This window comes from Corvus hawaiiensis, chromosome 4 (assembly GCF_020740725.1).
Source record: "Corvus hawaiiensis isolate bCorHaw1 chromosome 4, bCorHaw1.pri.cur, whole genome shotgun sequence".
Taxonomy (NCBI): Eukaryota; Metazoa; Chordata; class Aves; order Passeriformes; family Corvidae; genus Corvus; species Corvus hawaiiensis.
Window position 1 is genome coordinate 28,215,005 of NC_063216.1, and position 15,248 is coordinate 28,230,252.

At 49.3% G+C, this 15,248-nt stretch overlaps 1 long non-coding RNA gene across 1 annotated transcript in view; it reads right to left on the bottom strand.

Annotated features, from left to right (window-relative positions):
• LOC125325519 overlaps nucleotides 1-15,248 on the bottom strand; it is a 49,183-nt gene that overhangs the window by 3,340 nt on the left and 30,595 nt on the right. The gene's annotated exons all lie outside the window — the stretch shown is intronic.

A 15,248-nucleotide genomic window follows, 5' to 3' on the forward strand; every position in this document is an offset into this window, starting at 1 on the left:
TGGCTGGCACAAAGAGCCTATCAGCTCCCAGTGATTTCCCTCTTCTTTATTCTCTATTAATGGATGCCTCAATGTTGTTGACATTTATTTGCACCACTTTGTCTGGAGAAGAGCAGAAGGCCACAGGGATGGTTCCATTGTTCAGAGGAAAGAAAAGAGAAGGGAAGGTGAAACAGAGGGCGGAGAGTCCCACATTGAGTCAGGAGGAAGGTGTCGATGGCCACAGACACACCTTTGACTTGGAGCTCAAGGTAGCACAGGGGATGACACAGGACTGAGGTCACTAGTGAGATGGCAGCATAAAATACAGCCAGAGAAAGTATGGACAGGCAGGATAGGAGGCACAGAGGCAAACTGGGGCCTGAGGGAGTGGAAGGACCAAAACTGAGGGAGAATACAAAGCAACCAGAAAAGTCACATACAACAGCAATTTGGGCCTAAAATTCTGACCTTGTCAACCTTGTCCTTCTGGGGCCCCATGCACTGGAAAAACCAGCACTTAATTCTGCCATTGCTTAAACGGTGCTAAGAGCCTCCCATTAGAAATGCATGCATTAAAAACCTGCCAAACACTCTTGACTCTTCTGGGGACACCCCGAAATCAGGCCAAAGCTCCTGCTGCTTTCTTAAGCTTCGTGCTGCAGCTGAGCATCATCCCTCCTCCCAGCTCAGTGTGGTTCCTGCTCCTGGCAGGCCTCAGGGCACAAACATCATCTCCAAGGGACTCTTCTTGGCTTTAAGGTCCTTCCAGGATTTCTCTAACTACTTTCTGAAAGAGGAGCCTTTCCCAGGGGTGCTTGGCACTAGGAATTGGTGCCTTACTTGAAGGGACTCTCCATAGCTGCTGGGTAGTTTCAGTAATTCACAGTGTTCTGAGCATCACTGCAGCCACCTCAAATCACCACCCAGAGATTGTCCTTGCTTTTTCACCTGGCTATAGTGGAAGCACAGTGCCATGAGAGAAGCTTGCAGCACAGCTGAGGCACTTACATGACAGCAGTCCCTTCCCTCTCAGCCCTGCTTCCACGGAATTATTGCAGGACTTACCTTCAAGTCATGCAGCAAAGAACATGTGACTGTGCCCAGAGGTGCTCCAGAAGCTCTGAGAAGTCTGGGACCAAGACAAGAGGGATCAGGAAGCCTGATGACCTGTGGTTTTTTGGCATGGAAGACATTTGTGCGTGCATGAGAGAGAGAGAAAGAGAGAGAGAATGCCTTCTACTGCAGATTCTCTGATATTCACCAAGGGTTGAGCTCACACAACACTCCTTCCTTTAATGGGTCTCAGTGAAGGTTTCCTTTTCAGGTTCTCTCTTCTCTAATTTATCCCCTATTTTCATGGAACATGTAAGATCTCAACATCTCTCTGTTCCACCCCAATATTACATTTGCTTGAAATCAGCCCTGTAGCTTCAAAAATCCAGAGGTCAAAGGAGCTGTACAGCCACACTAGAAAGTCATGCAACAAAAGGTGTTCCCATGTCACTAACCAGACAAAGCCTTCATCCCCTACAGGAGTTGAACTGATTTCAACAAGTCCTGCTGAAGGGTGTCCACTCAACCTTAGAGGCTCTGTGAATTTGGCAGAGTGCTGCTGCAAGAGAAATCTCATGCTTCAGCTCTATACAAATTTACAGTGCCTGTGGGTAGAAAAATCATTCCTCTGAAAGCTGGGCTGACCCTGTCATAAGTGGGGAGGAAGATTGCAGCTCCCGAACTCCAGCTGTCCCTGACATGGGGAAGCCCAAATCACTAGGATCCCAGCAGGACACTGCAGTGAGGAAGCCCATAGAAACAAACAAGATCCCAGCTGCTTCTCACAGGACACCACTGCAAGGATACTCACAAAGCTCAAATTCCAGCCAGCAAGGATGGGACCCTGCAGAGAGGAAGGGAAAAGGGCTGAAATACAGGGTGTAGTACTGCCCCAAGGACATGCTGCTCTGCGGTCTTGCCCTTTGGCCAGTACGGGGCACAAGAGGGAAGAATTCAGAAGGAAAAATTGAGAAGGAAGAATGCACGCACCCAGGCTCAAGCAAACACACTGCCATTGACTCCAAACCTTTGCTGGGACAAACAGCTTAAAGACTAACCATGAAAAAAACCCAACACATTGCTGTATATAAAACCCCTGCTCTCCCATCGTGCCTCCCCAACAGCGATTAGATGCCTAATTTGTTAGGCAGCGAGAGAGAGAATGGGAAGGCTCAAGGGAGAAAAATGAAGCAGCTCAGAAGCATGAAAGAGAGAGCTTTAGAAGCATGAATCTTATTTTAGAGGGATAAATACTGGCAGAAAGGTCTTTCATACATCTGTGGTTCCCTGGCAGGCCAGAAAGCCACTTTTGTTTTCCAAAGTGAAATGGCTACCTTTTATATTAATATGATTATTGAAGATTAAGGCAGATTTGCATTAAGCCAGCTCCACCCAGACAGCCTTCAGCAGCAATCCACAGAAGCGTGTATATGGGGGTAGGCTTTGGAAACAGCCTTCTCCAGGTAGAAGAGCATGTCAAGAGATTAGAGGTGCCACAAAAAATATTATCAGCAATAAGGCCGCCTACAGTACTCTCCCTCCAGAGCAGGGAAGTGGGACTGGGAAACATATTCCCGTTGTCATCCCATGAGCCCAGACATGAGGCAGCAGAGAAGCTTAGAAATAATTCCTGCTGGCATGGGGAGGGAGCATGGCTCTGTGTGACTCTCTGTAGGGACCTGCCACAGGCGGTGTGACAGCAAGCCCGGCTGTGCCCGGTGCACTGGTATGGGTGTGAGTCACTGTAGAGAAAGAGGTGGCACTGTCGGCTCCAGGAGTGCGAGGTGGAGGGGCTGTGCGTGCGGAGGAGTCGCTGTAGGTGATGAGGTGGATATGTGGGCTGGGGGTGGATGTGGTTTAGTCACTCCGTGAAGCAGAGAAGGAGTGCTGGCTCCTGGGGAGGGAGGAATTGCCATGGAGAACCAGGCAAAGTGCTGTTAGTGAGTGTTTGTGTGTGTGCATGTGTGTTTGCACGAAGCAAGCACCGCGGAGAAAGAGGTGGGAGTGTTTGGCTGTGTGAGAGGCGCTGCAGGGGACGGGGTGGGAGTGCAGGCTGCACGTGGGCGTGCAGGGATCAAGGGAGACAACCAGTGTGTGTTTGGGAGAAGGTCTGTAGGGAAAGGGGTGGGAACGCTCCTCCTGTGTGTGTCCCCTGATGTGAATCACGGTAGGGAGCAGGGTGTGAGGGCGGGCTCTGTGCATGTGCTCGTGCACGTGGGAAGGAGCTGCACCAGGGGACAAGGAATGGTCTCTGCTGTCTGGGAGCTATTGAGGGGTAAAGGGACAGGAACGGCAGCTCTGCGGGAGCGTGTGTGTGAGCTGCTGCAGGTAACAGGCCAGGAGTGGGGGCTCTGGGAGCATGGAGGGAGCAGGGTGGGAGCACTGGTGCTGTTGTGTGCTCCCATGCAGCATGTCCGGCATGAGGCCAGGAGAGATCCTTGGGCTGTATGTGATATCATTGTGGTGCCTCTGCTGTCCTGTGCTGGCCTTGCTGTCCTATTTCCTTCAACAAGTCCTGGCTTTCACCAGTCTGACTGTGAATAGCAGGATCACAAGCTGTTTGAGAGATGCTCTCACTCAAACCAAGCACACTTGCAGTATTTCTGGATGTTAAATACATCCCCAGCAACCCAACAGTGCCAGTTCAGAGTGTCCCCAAACATGCTACCCTGCAGATAGGGCAGGAAAAGGGCGTGGTCCTTGAATTACAGCATGCTACTGTCGCTTACGGGGACGAACTCAGAGCCTAAGGAATCACACATGTCCTGGAGTAGCAGTCACTTCCTGAGGTGCACTGGCAGCCATTTGCCCTGTGTAGGACACCTCCAGGCCTGCAAACTCCTGCAGGGCACAGGCACTGGCATTCCAGCACCCTTCAACGTTCTCTCGCCTTCCAGCCAACCTTGCCCTGGGCGGCCGCCTGAGAGAGGTTCCCTCACTGGCAGTGCGACCCTTAGCCCCTCAAAGCTCTTCCTCTGGTCAATACACGCCTGGATTCAGCAAGGGGGGTAGCCCCACACTGGACAGGGCATTATGTTTCCAGGTGGATGCTTCCACCTTCCTTCCATCCTCCACCCGCAGGCAATGGCACAGCTCAGCCCCGCTGGAGAGGGACCCTCCTCCCGGCCGGCTCGCCCACCTATATTTCAAGCTAGCATCTGACATGCATTTTGACACAACCGTGCCTCCCCTCTCTTTTCCCCACTACCTTGCCTTGTTTAGAGCCTGTTTTTTTCTTCCATTGCCAAAACACAATGACTGTTATAATTAACAGATTATCTCAGTGCGACAGCTGCAGTCCTTTGAAAATTAGGTTGAATAACAGGATCCTGCTGTATGGTAATTTCTTTTCATCTCTCAAATATTTTCTCTCTCTCACTCTCGTTTCTACCTTATTTCTATTTTTCTTTCTTTCTTTTCTCTCTCCTCCCTCCTACATTCCACCAGCTCCCTGACTGCATGAGCAGTATCTTTGGGATGAGACAGGCTGAAGGGCTCTCTCTGCGTTCATCAGCTGTTTTCATCCCCCTTCTTTTACTACCACATCTCACAGAGAAGCAGTGCTTGCAGGTAGGTTCATAAACATGTCAGAAAAATACGTGCCCACCAGAGGCAACGGTCAGGGCCCCTCTCTGAAGCCCCACTGGTTCAGAAAAGCAGCCCAGGGAATTTCATGGGGAGGGGAGAAACTGGGATGCACTAGTCCGAACCACTGCATGCAACTTTCCCACAGGGAGCTGAGTGCAACGGTGCAGCTGAGTGGTTTGCACTGAGCTAGGGTGCAGCTGAGTGGTTTGCACTGAGCTAGCCGGGGTGTGCTACCCACCCACTACCCGTCCGCCTTCTTGCTGACTCAGTACCTGCCCCTGACTCACCACTTGCTCACTGAATGGGGACTGGCAGTACTTACACGGCATCCTTCCCTCTCGCTCAGGCAATAGCTCTGCCACTTACCACCCCCCTTTCCCATTATCCACCTACATCTGTCTCTCTACCGACTCAATCAAGCCAAGACAGCCAGAAAAGCAGCTTGCTGGGAATTCAGGGTTTCAAAACCAAAATAAGAACTGCTCTCAGCTGGACCCAAATTAGAGGCTCTGGAAATCTCCTCCTCCAGGACTAGAGATCCCCTGGCCCTAGCTGTAAATGGGACTGATCCATTCACAGAAGTGGCTGGACCCCTTGGTCTCTGCTTGGGCAGAAGTGCTAGCACACAGTGTTTCAGGCTGTGAGGATGACCAGCCAGACGTGTGGGATGGGTCTGTTGGAATGGTGTCCTGGATTTGGCAACTGAAAGGTTTCAAGTTCATTATGTTCTGGACTCAAGAAGTCTGCAACTTTGTTGTTGACTGCACCAGGAGCATTAGTTAATTATTCTCAATGCCTGGCTTGAACTCATGCAAAGTGCCCTGGTCCTGCACTGCTTATTTCAGCCACGTCTGTAATCTATACAATCTCATTTGTTACACTTAAACACTGCTTTTTGCTTTTGAAAAATAGGGAGGGATTCCTCCATATGATGTGTCCATCACAGCCTAACACACCTCTGCAGAAGCCAGTTCCAGCTGGGTCCTGGGCCTCTTCCTGCCTCCTCAGTACAGCCATTTCCTCTCCTCCCATGGAGTTCCACCTCATTTATTTCCTTAATCTCAACTCGGTAGAATAGAGACTCTTTGTCACCATTATTCTGCCAAAAGCCAAGTAGTTTTATAACAAACACTCATCCGTTCCATTGTATTTCAGCAGTCTCCAGTAGTGCTTCTCCTCGTTGTCCATGATCTCTCTCTTTTCATCCTTTGCCATCCTCAGCCCCACATTTTCTCTCTGCTTTCACTGCAGGCCCTGTGATAGCTCATGGCATTTACAGCACATCTCCTCATTCATTCACTGTCACTTACCCAAATGTTACCTTCATTTATTAATTCTTCTTTTTTCTAGTAGCATCCCTCCTCTGAGTGCTTTGTGCAGTCCTACTTACGTATCCAATAATAGTATTTTCCCAATGAGTGAGTCATATACCCCTTTGCTGACATTTAGAATTCTCCTTGTTCTTTGAAACACGTTTATTCATTCCCCATCTCTACAATTATATATGTCTACTCATGGCGTTGCATTTCCTACAGCAGCTGTGCAGTGAACAGATGATCTGTGCAAATAACCCAGCAAAATAATTTTTCCTCCTGGTACCTTGACATCCTTCTTTTTAATTATGTAGGCCAAAGCTAATTCAAGCTATGATGCAATCAAAAATAGGGGACAGCTCAATTTAAGAAACACCCCACCCTTTATTTTTTTCTTGCTCAGTCCCGTTTTCCATCTTTTTTCCCCACCTATTCTCTGCTCTGCCTCTTCCTATGCTGCCAGTAGCAGAGTACGTGGAGGCTGCAATTGTTATTGGGCCTCTGATTTTGTAGGTGCTGAAGATATTTTCAGTGAGAAACAGACTTTGCTTCAGACTGTTTCTGGGCTGAAAGGACCAAAATAAGGGAGCGTTACTCAGCTAATAGGGGCACGTAAATGTCTTACCCACTAACCCAGGTAATATATGCCTCATGGCCAGGGAATGATGCTATATCTAAATATAAAATCTCTAAATCTCTCTCCAGGTAGCCCTAGAAAGCCATTAATCTGGCAGTCCCTCCTACTTCCTCATCGTGGCCCTATTCCTTCCCCCAACAGTTCTTTGCTTCTCTTCGAGTCCTTAGTCACCCTTGCATATTCCATGTTTTATTTATTCCTTACTACTCCCCTTAATCTGCATAGGCCAAACCCTAAGCTCCGGAGTCACCCTGACTCATTTCCTACCCAGGAAAAGCAACGATTTATATCAGTGGGAAAGCCTGTGATGTCAATCTGGACAGAGACTGATTCTGCACGGGGACTCCCGCATGATTATTTCTTGTTCTCACTCATTCAGGTCTCCATTTAGCAACACACTTAAGCATGCACCCAACTGTAAACCCATGCAAGTCCCATTCAGCTTCTCAATTGCTTTCTTCTGCAACATCTGTGTTGATGGTTCCCACATCTTCCAAACACAACAGATTCTCCCTCCGTGCTTCCTCTTCCTAACCTCTCTGTTACCCACTCACCAACATCCTTCCTCTTGCTTTGAGAAATTCAGTTTTTTCCCTTTTTTTTTCCCTTTGCTTGTTTGGATTTTCTTATTTTCACTGCTGCCCGGGGACTCCAGCTTGTAATTTCACCTCCCTGTTCCTGAGATTGCTATGTTGAATAAAACACTGACTTCCCCCTCTTCTCTCCAGCATTCTGAAATACCGAATTGGGCCACTGAGGAGAAAAGCTATTGGCCAGGACTGCTGTCTCTGATACTGAAACAGAGCTGGCAGTAATATTTACAGGCGACTTTGAAAGCTCCAAGGATGGCTTGTGGCCAAAAATGATGATATCCACCCCCTCTTTTTTTTTAATGATGTCTTCCTATGACTCAGTCTGGTCCATAAGTCAAAATACGATTTTTTTTTTTACCCATCCTCCCTTTAAGCAATGAGAACAAGAGCCTAAGAACAGAACACTGTAGCATCACGGACAGGACAAGCTACGTCACGAGTAATGCAGCTTGGGGTGTCCTTGGTGGCTTTAAAAGAAGCAGAACAAAAGGCATATGTCCTCTTTCCGGAGAAATGAGTTTTGGCAGAGCTAAACTGGCAATTGCCTGAGTTTTCTAAACTTAGTTTTATCTGTAAGCAAAGCAAGAAACACGCGGGAAGCAGAGACACGGTGACCTCAGGGGCTCGTGACTCCCTAGGCTCAGCAAGGAGCTGCCGCGCCCTTTATTACCCACCATGGTGCGGAGGCAGAGCCTCGAATAAAGGGGACGGTGTCGGGGGAGCTGTGACAGCTGTTTCAAAGTGGGGCTGGGGCGTCCCAGCGCAGCCTGCCCGCCCACTCGTACCTCTGCCTCCAGCCACGCAGCCACAAACAGCCATTCAAGCGCTTGATAAACGAGCAGTTCAGCCCCAGACCACTCAATTTGCTCCTTGCCTTCTTTGTCTGCCAGTGGCAGGGGAAAAAAAAAGCATGTTTGGAAATTGGAAGTGTTGCATATAGCATTACCAGGCTGGAGTTGTACTGGCTGCTAGACTGCTACAGGAAAAAACAAAACATAACCAAACAAAAAAAGCCATACTTCCCCCCGCCCCCGCCCCCCCCCCCCCCAAAGAAACCAAACCAAACCAAAAACAAACCCCAACAACCAAAAAAAAGAAAAAAAAAACCACCAAAACCAACCAGCCGACCAAAAAAAAAAAAACAACCCCCCCCGCCCCCCCCCCCCAAAAAAAAAAAAAAAAGAAAAAACCCCAGGAAAAATCAAAACAAAACCAAAAAAAAAGAAGCAGAAGAGGGGAGCAGGCTGAGAGCTGTGGAGAAGGGTGGGGTGTGAACGGGGGAGAGGCAGGCGAGGAAATAGGGAGAGAAATGAGACAGTACTGTATCCAAGAGTAGATACTATGATGATCGGGACATTAAGAATATGATAGATAGGCAGGGAAGGAAGGCAAACAGACAGAGGTAGGTACAGAGAAAGAGACGGAGACGAGGGAGGGAGGGAGGGAGAAGGAAGAGAGAGAGCCAGAATTAATTTAGGAGGAATATACTGAAAACATAATCTTCTCAACAGAGTTAAAAAAGAGAGCGAGAGAGAGAATTAAACAAACAGCGACAGGAAACTGAGAAAGAATAACTTTTTTTTTATGAGCTTGTTAACATTTGTGAAGTTAAGTAACCCTAAATTTATGCCATTAATTTGCATGTATTACATTTTTTTTTCTGTGCTGCCAGTTTATAGTCTCTGTGAAACCTTTAAAAAGTGGCTTTTTTTCTCCTTTTCCCTTTGCCTGTGTTAATTAAGGCTTATGATATATGTATATTTTTACACTGCTGCTGTGCTCTAGCATTTAATCATGAAATGGCCCTTTTTGCCTTCTCTTTGGGCTGCTCCTGCCTCATCCTTTCCCCTCCACAGAAACCTGAGGAGGCCTGTGGGTTCACCCACCGGCACTGATCTGTAAGCATGCCTAGAGCCACGTTGGGATCCCATGATCCCAGGCTGGGATTCTCCCTGTCCAACAAGGCAGCTCTCACAACGGGGAGAGAGAGCATCCCTTCAGCTGCTGGAGGGTTAACAGTTCCAATGCACCAAGGCATTCACATTGCCATACTGAAGCACACTGTATTTACACATTAGCAATCACTGGGGAGCCATAAATCGGATTCTCGGGGGAAATCCAGCCAAAGAGCAGAGTGAGATTCCTAATGAAGGTAGTCACGGCCAAAGCTGGGGGTGGCACAAGTGACGGATACGCTTTAATCGGCCGCTGGAATGAAAGGGGATCCAGGTCATCCTCCACGGCTTTAGTAGCACCTAGAATTATCCAAACTAGGATGCACATGGAAAGAGCTGCTGTAGAAAATGTGAGTCCAGTTTCTCGCCTGCTTCTAGGGGACTGTCCCTCCTCTCCTCCCAAGGACTCCTGTTTCTGGGCAGACAGGTCTCTCTCCTAAGCACATTGCTGACTTTGGAAGTGCCCAAGGCCAACACAAAGCATAGCTGGTGGAGCCCTTTTGGCAGCTGTCCCAGCGAGCATATTTCTGAGCTCAGCTGGACAGGAGTCCTGGTCCTAAATGTGCTTTGATTGCTTCGCTCCTCTCTAAAGGCTCTGTTTCTCCCAGCTGTAAGCAGAGTTTGCTGAAGCAAGAAGCAGGTTGCTAAGCCTGGTTTGGATGCTGTTTGGTCCTTAGTGGAGCTGATGGGACTCATCTTGTTAAAAGCCAGCTGAGCTGAGACCATGAACAGTGAACATTGATTCAGACCTGATCACCCTCCACAGGAGGCACACCAAGTGGAGGAGGGAATAAGGGGGATTGCTGGTCACAGCAGAGGTGGTGTTCCCTCATCCCCTCTGGAGGAGGCCTGTGATCTCCTTGGGGTCTGACAGGCATATGAGAGGTCTCTGGAGAGTCTCTGCTGAATTGGAGTTGGGAAGGACAGGTAGGGGAGACAGACCAGGCTTTCCACACTGTCATTTATTTTGCCATGTGGGGGTGTTGAGCACCAGAGAGGATATTCTGATTTACTCCCTGGCTTACCGTTGCTGTGGCAACGGGAGAAATACAGGCCAAACCAGGCTGCATCTGCAATGTGGTGGTAATAGGGAGTTTGGATTCCCATGTGTGTTTGTTTGTTTGTTTGTTTGGCTGTTTGCAGGAGCCACATGGTAAAAAAGCACCATCGCGATGAAAAGGGAATGAGGTCTGAATTGTACCCACACAAATACACCCTCCTCTCATGCCATAGCCAAACAGTCATGCATGCAGCCCTACTGACAGCACACAGCCCGAGGAACACCAGCACACACATGTGGCCTCTCTTCCCACCACAAATACACCCCTGGAGCCGGGGGTCCCCAGCTGCTCTCCCACTCTCAAAAGAAGCCAGACTTCTTCTTTCATAGCTACAAAGCCCCTCTGCACCAGACACTTTGTAGATGGGCTTTGAAATGCAGCTAAGAGTCCAGGGCCCAGCTGGTGTCAGCAAGAGAATCTCCTCTGCTGTGGGACCCACACATCACAGTTAGCTGTGATTCTAAGGGACCACAATCCCCCCGTTGGTTACTGAGCAAATACTCCTCCAGCACATTGTAGTGACAAGTTCTTACCTTCCCCCCCCACACACACACTCCCCAAGCTGATCAACAAAACAAACTCAGCCCTTTCTCGACAGTCATATCCCCAGTTGGGAGAGATGGCCTTCATTCCCCACATCAGAGTGAGCCCTCAGGTCGCATAAATTGGCCTGCTGCAGAGACCAGCCTCCAACTGTGCGAACTCATGAGTCTGCTAGCACAGTTCCCACACCGGAAAGCAAGCTGTAGAGCACAGTTAAATACCTTTCCTTCCCTCTTCTCCAGCCTGCTAGACCCTGGATATCCTCAGCCTCTGGAGAAAGGCTCCATGTCCAGTGCATCCAAAATACTGGCCCCAGAGACCTCCTTTAGGTTAAGTGAAAGGAAGGAAATTATTTTTCAGCTGTTCCTCACAGCCCCAAAGCTGCAGAGCTGGAAGCACAGAATAGCCTTGCAGCAAGACAAAGTTGCTATTCAGCCATACCATGATCTGTTCTTCCTTATCCCACAGTCCCTAACAGGCTGAAGCTAGCATGGGTGCAGGGAAGAATGGCCTGATATCAGGACAAAGACATGGTTTACTCAGGCATAGAGACTTTGGAGTTCCTGGAAATCAGACTCCTAATCAGCTTCGGGGGTCCTGTGTTGCAAGTTTTGCCAAGGAGAGACAGAGTCCATGGCAGAGATAGACTGAATTTGCTCAGAGCCTGTGGGGCAGAATGTCTCTGTGAGGACAGCACGCTTGGGGTGAGCCACCAGCAAAGACAAGGGGTGCCACTGAAAGGCTGGTGATGCCTGTAACCTGTTGGCTGCAGCCAATAGTGACACTGAGATAAAACAAAGTGGTGCTGGGGGGAAGCAGAGGCACTAAGGTTGAGCTGGAAAAGATGAGGTGATGGAGATGAGAGGCTCTGCAGGCATGAAAAGCTTCTACAGAACATTGTGCAGAGAGGAGATGTCCAGCTCGATCCCGATAAGGACAGCCACAGGGAATGTGTGATGGCTGCTGGTGTGCTGCAGGAATGCTGGGAGTTTGCAGAACGCCTGTCCAGCCAGGGTGTGCAGGAGAGGTGAGACAGGATACAGATTCACCCCCCGTGACTCCTGGCTGCCTTTTCTCCCATTTTTCCTGACTCCATCTGGCCTCACTATTTTTACACACATACACATAAAAAAAAAAAAAAAAAGGAGAAATAAACACTTAATTTCTAACCTAATCAGCCCTTCTTTCACTAATTAGCACCCTCTGAGCACATCCACAGGCTGTGAGAGATACTCTGGGGCTGATAATGACCCCCAACCTGCAGTTGCATATGCTGAAGGGTCAGCAGAGCCAAGAGCAAGCCGTGGGGAGGCAGGGAACAGAGCGACCTCTGTCATTCAGTTTTTTTCTCTGAAATCTGGGATGATGGAAAGAGGACGTCTCCTTTTTGGCAGGGTCCCTTGTGTGTGCATGTGTGTGTGTGTGTTTTTCTGAGAGAGAGTCAATGTGTGTGTGCACGCATGTGTGTCGAGGAGGGGGGAAGCTGGAGAGGTTTGGAGGGAGGGGACTGGAACAAAATTCTGGCACTGAGCCCAAACCTGAAACACATGCCAATTTGTGCCTCTTGCTGGTGGTAATGAAGGGCTCCGTTCAGGACACACGGGACACTAATTAAGGGGCTTCAAAGGCGGCTTTCTGCAGAGTGCTCTCTAAAGGGGGGCTGAGGGGAGGAAGGAGCACAAGAGGGGGGTGTTCTCCACTCAATGGAAGGCTTCTGGCTCCTAGGGCTGCTGGGGAAGGCACTTTTTCTTTCTCGCTGTCTCCCATAGCAACTCCTACCCGTGAGAGCTAAGAAGGTGCAAGCATCTGGCAGCTCCGGGCAAGCCCTCAGCAGCCAGCAGGCAAGGCAGGCTCCGGTATGCAAAGGTGGAAAAGCGGCATGGCAGAAAGGAAGAAAAGAAGAAAAAGGTGGAATTGGGGAAGCAAATCGGTGTGATTCGTTTACAAGGGTAGCAGCTAGAGTAACAGAAGTTGCCATTAGTCTCCAGGGATTTGCAGGGACAAAGCTCTGGATCGCTGCAGATCAAAACTCCATAGCTGAGCTTTGTCAACTTCATCCCATGGGGTTATTTCTTATGAAAGTGTGGGTAGGGCCGATTTTCTGAATAGGGCAATGAGTAGGGCTGGGAACATGCCTTCATCGTGTCAGTCTGGGCACAAGGGCTTAGCTGGGCACCAGAGACAAACACAAACTGCACAGGCACCCAAAGAGCTCTAGCCCACTTCCAGGAGCTTCACAGACCTTGGCCCTACAACCTCTAAGCATTGCAGATTCACTCGTATCTGAGCGTTCCTGTGTCAAAGCAAAGGAGCCAAGCCACAGAACGGCTGATGTGACTCAGCCATGGTCACCAAAGGAGGTCTCAGCTCAGCTCTCCTGCTTCCTACCTGTTACCTTACCCTCACACCTGCCCACCCTCCCTGCACAGGAGTAAACATGAAACAGCAGCTCTGGTGAAAAACAGGACTGTGCTGAGATTGATTAAACGGGGACAGAGTGTGGGAGGAAAGAGAAGAATAAATTGGCAGGGAGAGCAACAGAGTGTTAGTGAGAGACAGGAAGAAAGGATGAGTGAGAAAGGTGGTGAGGAAGAGAAAAGAGAGAACAGAGGGTTATCTATGGATTATAGTCACTGGGCCATGCACCACACAGAGAGAGAAAGTGAGGGAAAGAAAAGAGAGGTGATACGAGCACATGAAAAGGAGAAGTGAGAAGAGACTCACAAAGAGCAAGAGAAGCAGACAGCTTGAGAGATGAGCAGTGCTTCGCTGATCCTGCACGACAGCATGTTGCCTGCCATCACTCACCACCCCACAAGCTGCCAGAATGCCCCACAGCTTCCCTTGGTTTCAGACAAAGCTGTCTTCTCTATGCCAGGCAGTCTCAGCACCACACATGGGTCACCTGGACACAGCTCTTTGGGAGTCAGGACCAGTCCTGCCACGGTGAACCACGAGAACACATTATTTAACCATGGTGAAGCAGAAGGCTTTCAGTACTACTCTAACGCTTCTCCACAGTTGTCCAAACCTTTCGTTTTTCTAACCTTTCTGCCCTCTCCTGTTCACTGTCCTCCTATGCACCAGCCCACATTTAACTGCTTATTCCGGATGACCTGCTCCATGTCTCCCATGTTCAGTGTCACCCAGCCAAAAGCACGGCCACCTGCAGCCCAGAGCAGTTCAGCAGGGCTGTGCCTGCCACTGGAGACAAGGAGGGAGGAGGCTCACTCTGGAAGAAACACCTGGGGTGAAACTGGCTGAGGTGTGACTGAGGCCAGTGACTGCCCAGAGCAAGAAGAACAGTGCAAGGCAGTTCTTAGCAGCAGCTCTTGGGCAACAGCCTTCACATGCATATCCACCAATTCCCTGCTTTTCCTTACTACTGCCCAATGGTGAATGTTGCTGCCCAGCCCAAGTGGCTTCTGAGAAGAGGTGATCAGGTTCCTAGGCAGGCAGAATCAAAAGGGGGTTGGATGCAGAAACACATTATGGTGCTAGAATCAGCCCTACAGCAGGTCTTGCAACTGCCTGGGCAGAGGAACATCTGGGGTCTGCTAGGATCTGCAGAGAAAAGAGATCCACCTCAAGAAGGTACAGACACAGTCTCAGATGCAATTGCAAGACACAGCCTTGGAAGGGCTTAGCTCCATCACTGACTCTTGCCTCATCCAAGCACAACAGCCATGGCACAGGGCAGACAAGTCCAAGGCACTCGTGTGCTGCCTCCTCCCATCCCACAGACCACCAAACACTTCCCATCAGCTGCTAACAGCTGCTGAACCTTTACAAAGAAAGCCACAAAAGATCTAAATCAAACAGGAGAACAGAGCTGTGATCACCAGCCTCTTCTGACCATAGGGGAAAAACCAGCCGAGACATTCAGGTTCTCAGAAAGACACCAGCCTTAGTTTCCATCGAGAGAGGAAACAGCAACACTCTCCAGCTTTCCCCCTTCATCTCCCAGTTCTTCCTTCTCCCCCCTCACCTCACCTTTCTGCCCTGTGCAATCCAAATTGGACACCATGCAAAGACAAACAGGCAACTAGTGAATCACTCTTATTAAGTTTGAACTTATTATTAAAAAAAAAAAAGAAAAAAGTGAAAAACATGAAAAGAGGGAGAGAAAATCAAAGCTGGGATTACAGGCTTAGCAAGCATGAGTGCATATTCAGCCTACACTGTTCTCTTTGTGACTCTGTCACACCAGTAGACTGCTAAGAGAGTTATACCATTACTAACATGACAGCATTGTCCTATAGAGCCTGGATTAGAAATCCCAGTGGCTGTGTGGAGGGGAAAAGTCCCTTGGCAGTGGCAGGCACTTGGCCTCCCGATGCCTTCCACTCGCAGCATGCTGGCCAGGCAGGGAGAAGGATTCAATTATCAGACAGGCTCTGCCTTTTCCTAGGCCAGCTTTCTTTCATTGTCTGACTGCTTTCTCCCTGGCCAGTGATGCCTGAGAAGTCTGTCACGCAAGAGAAACTCAGGATGGTCCAGGCAATTCCTGAATCAGGCAGACT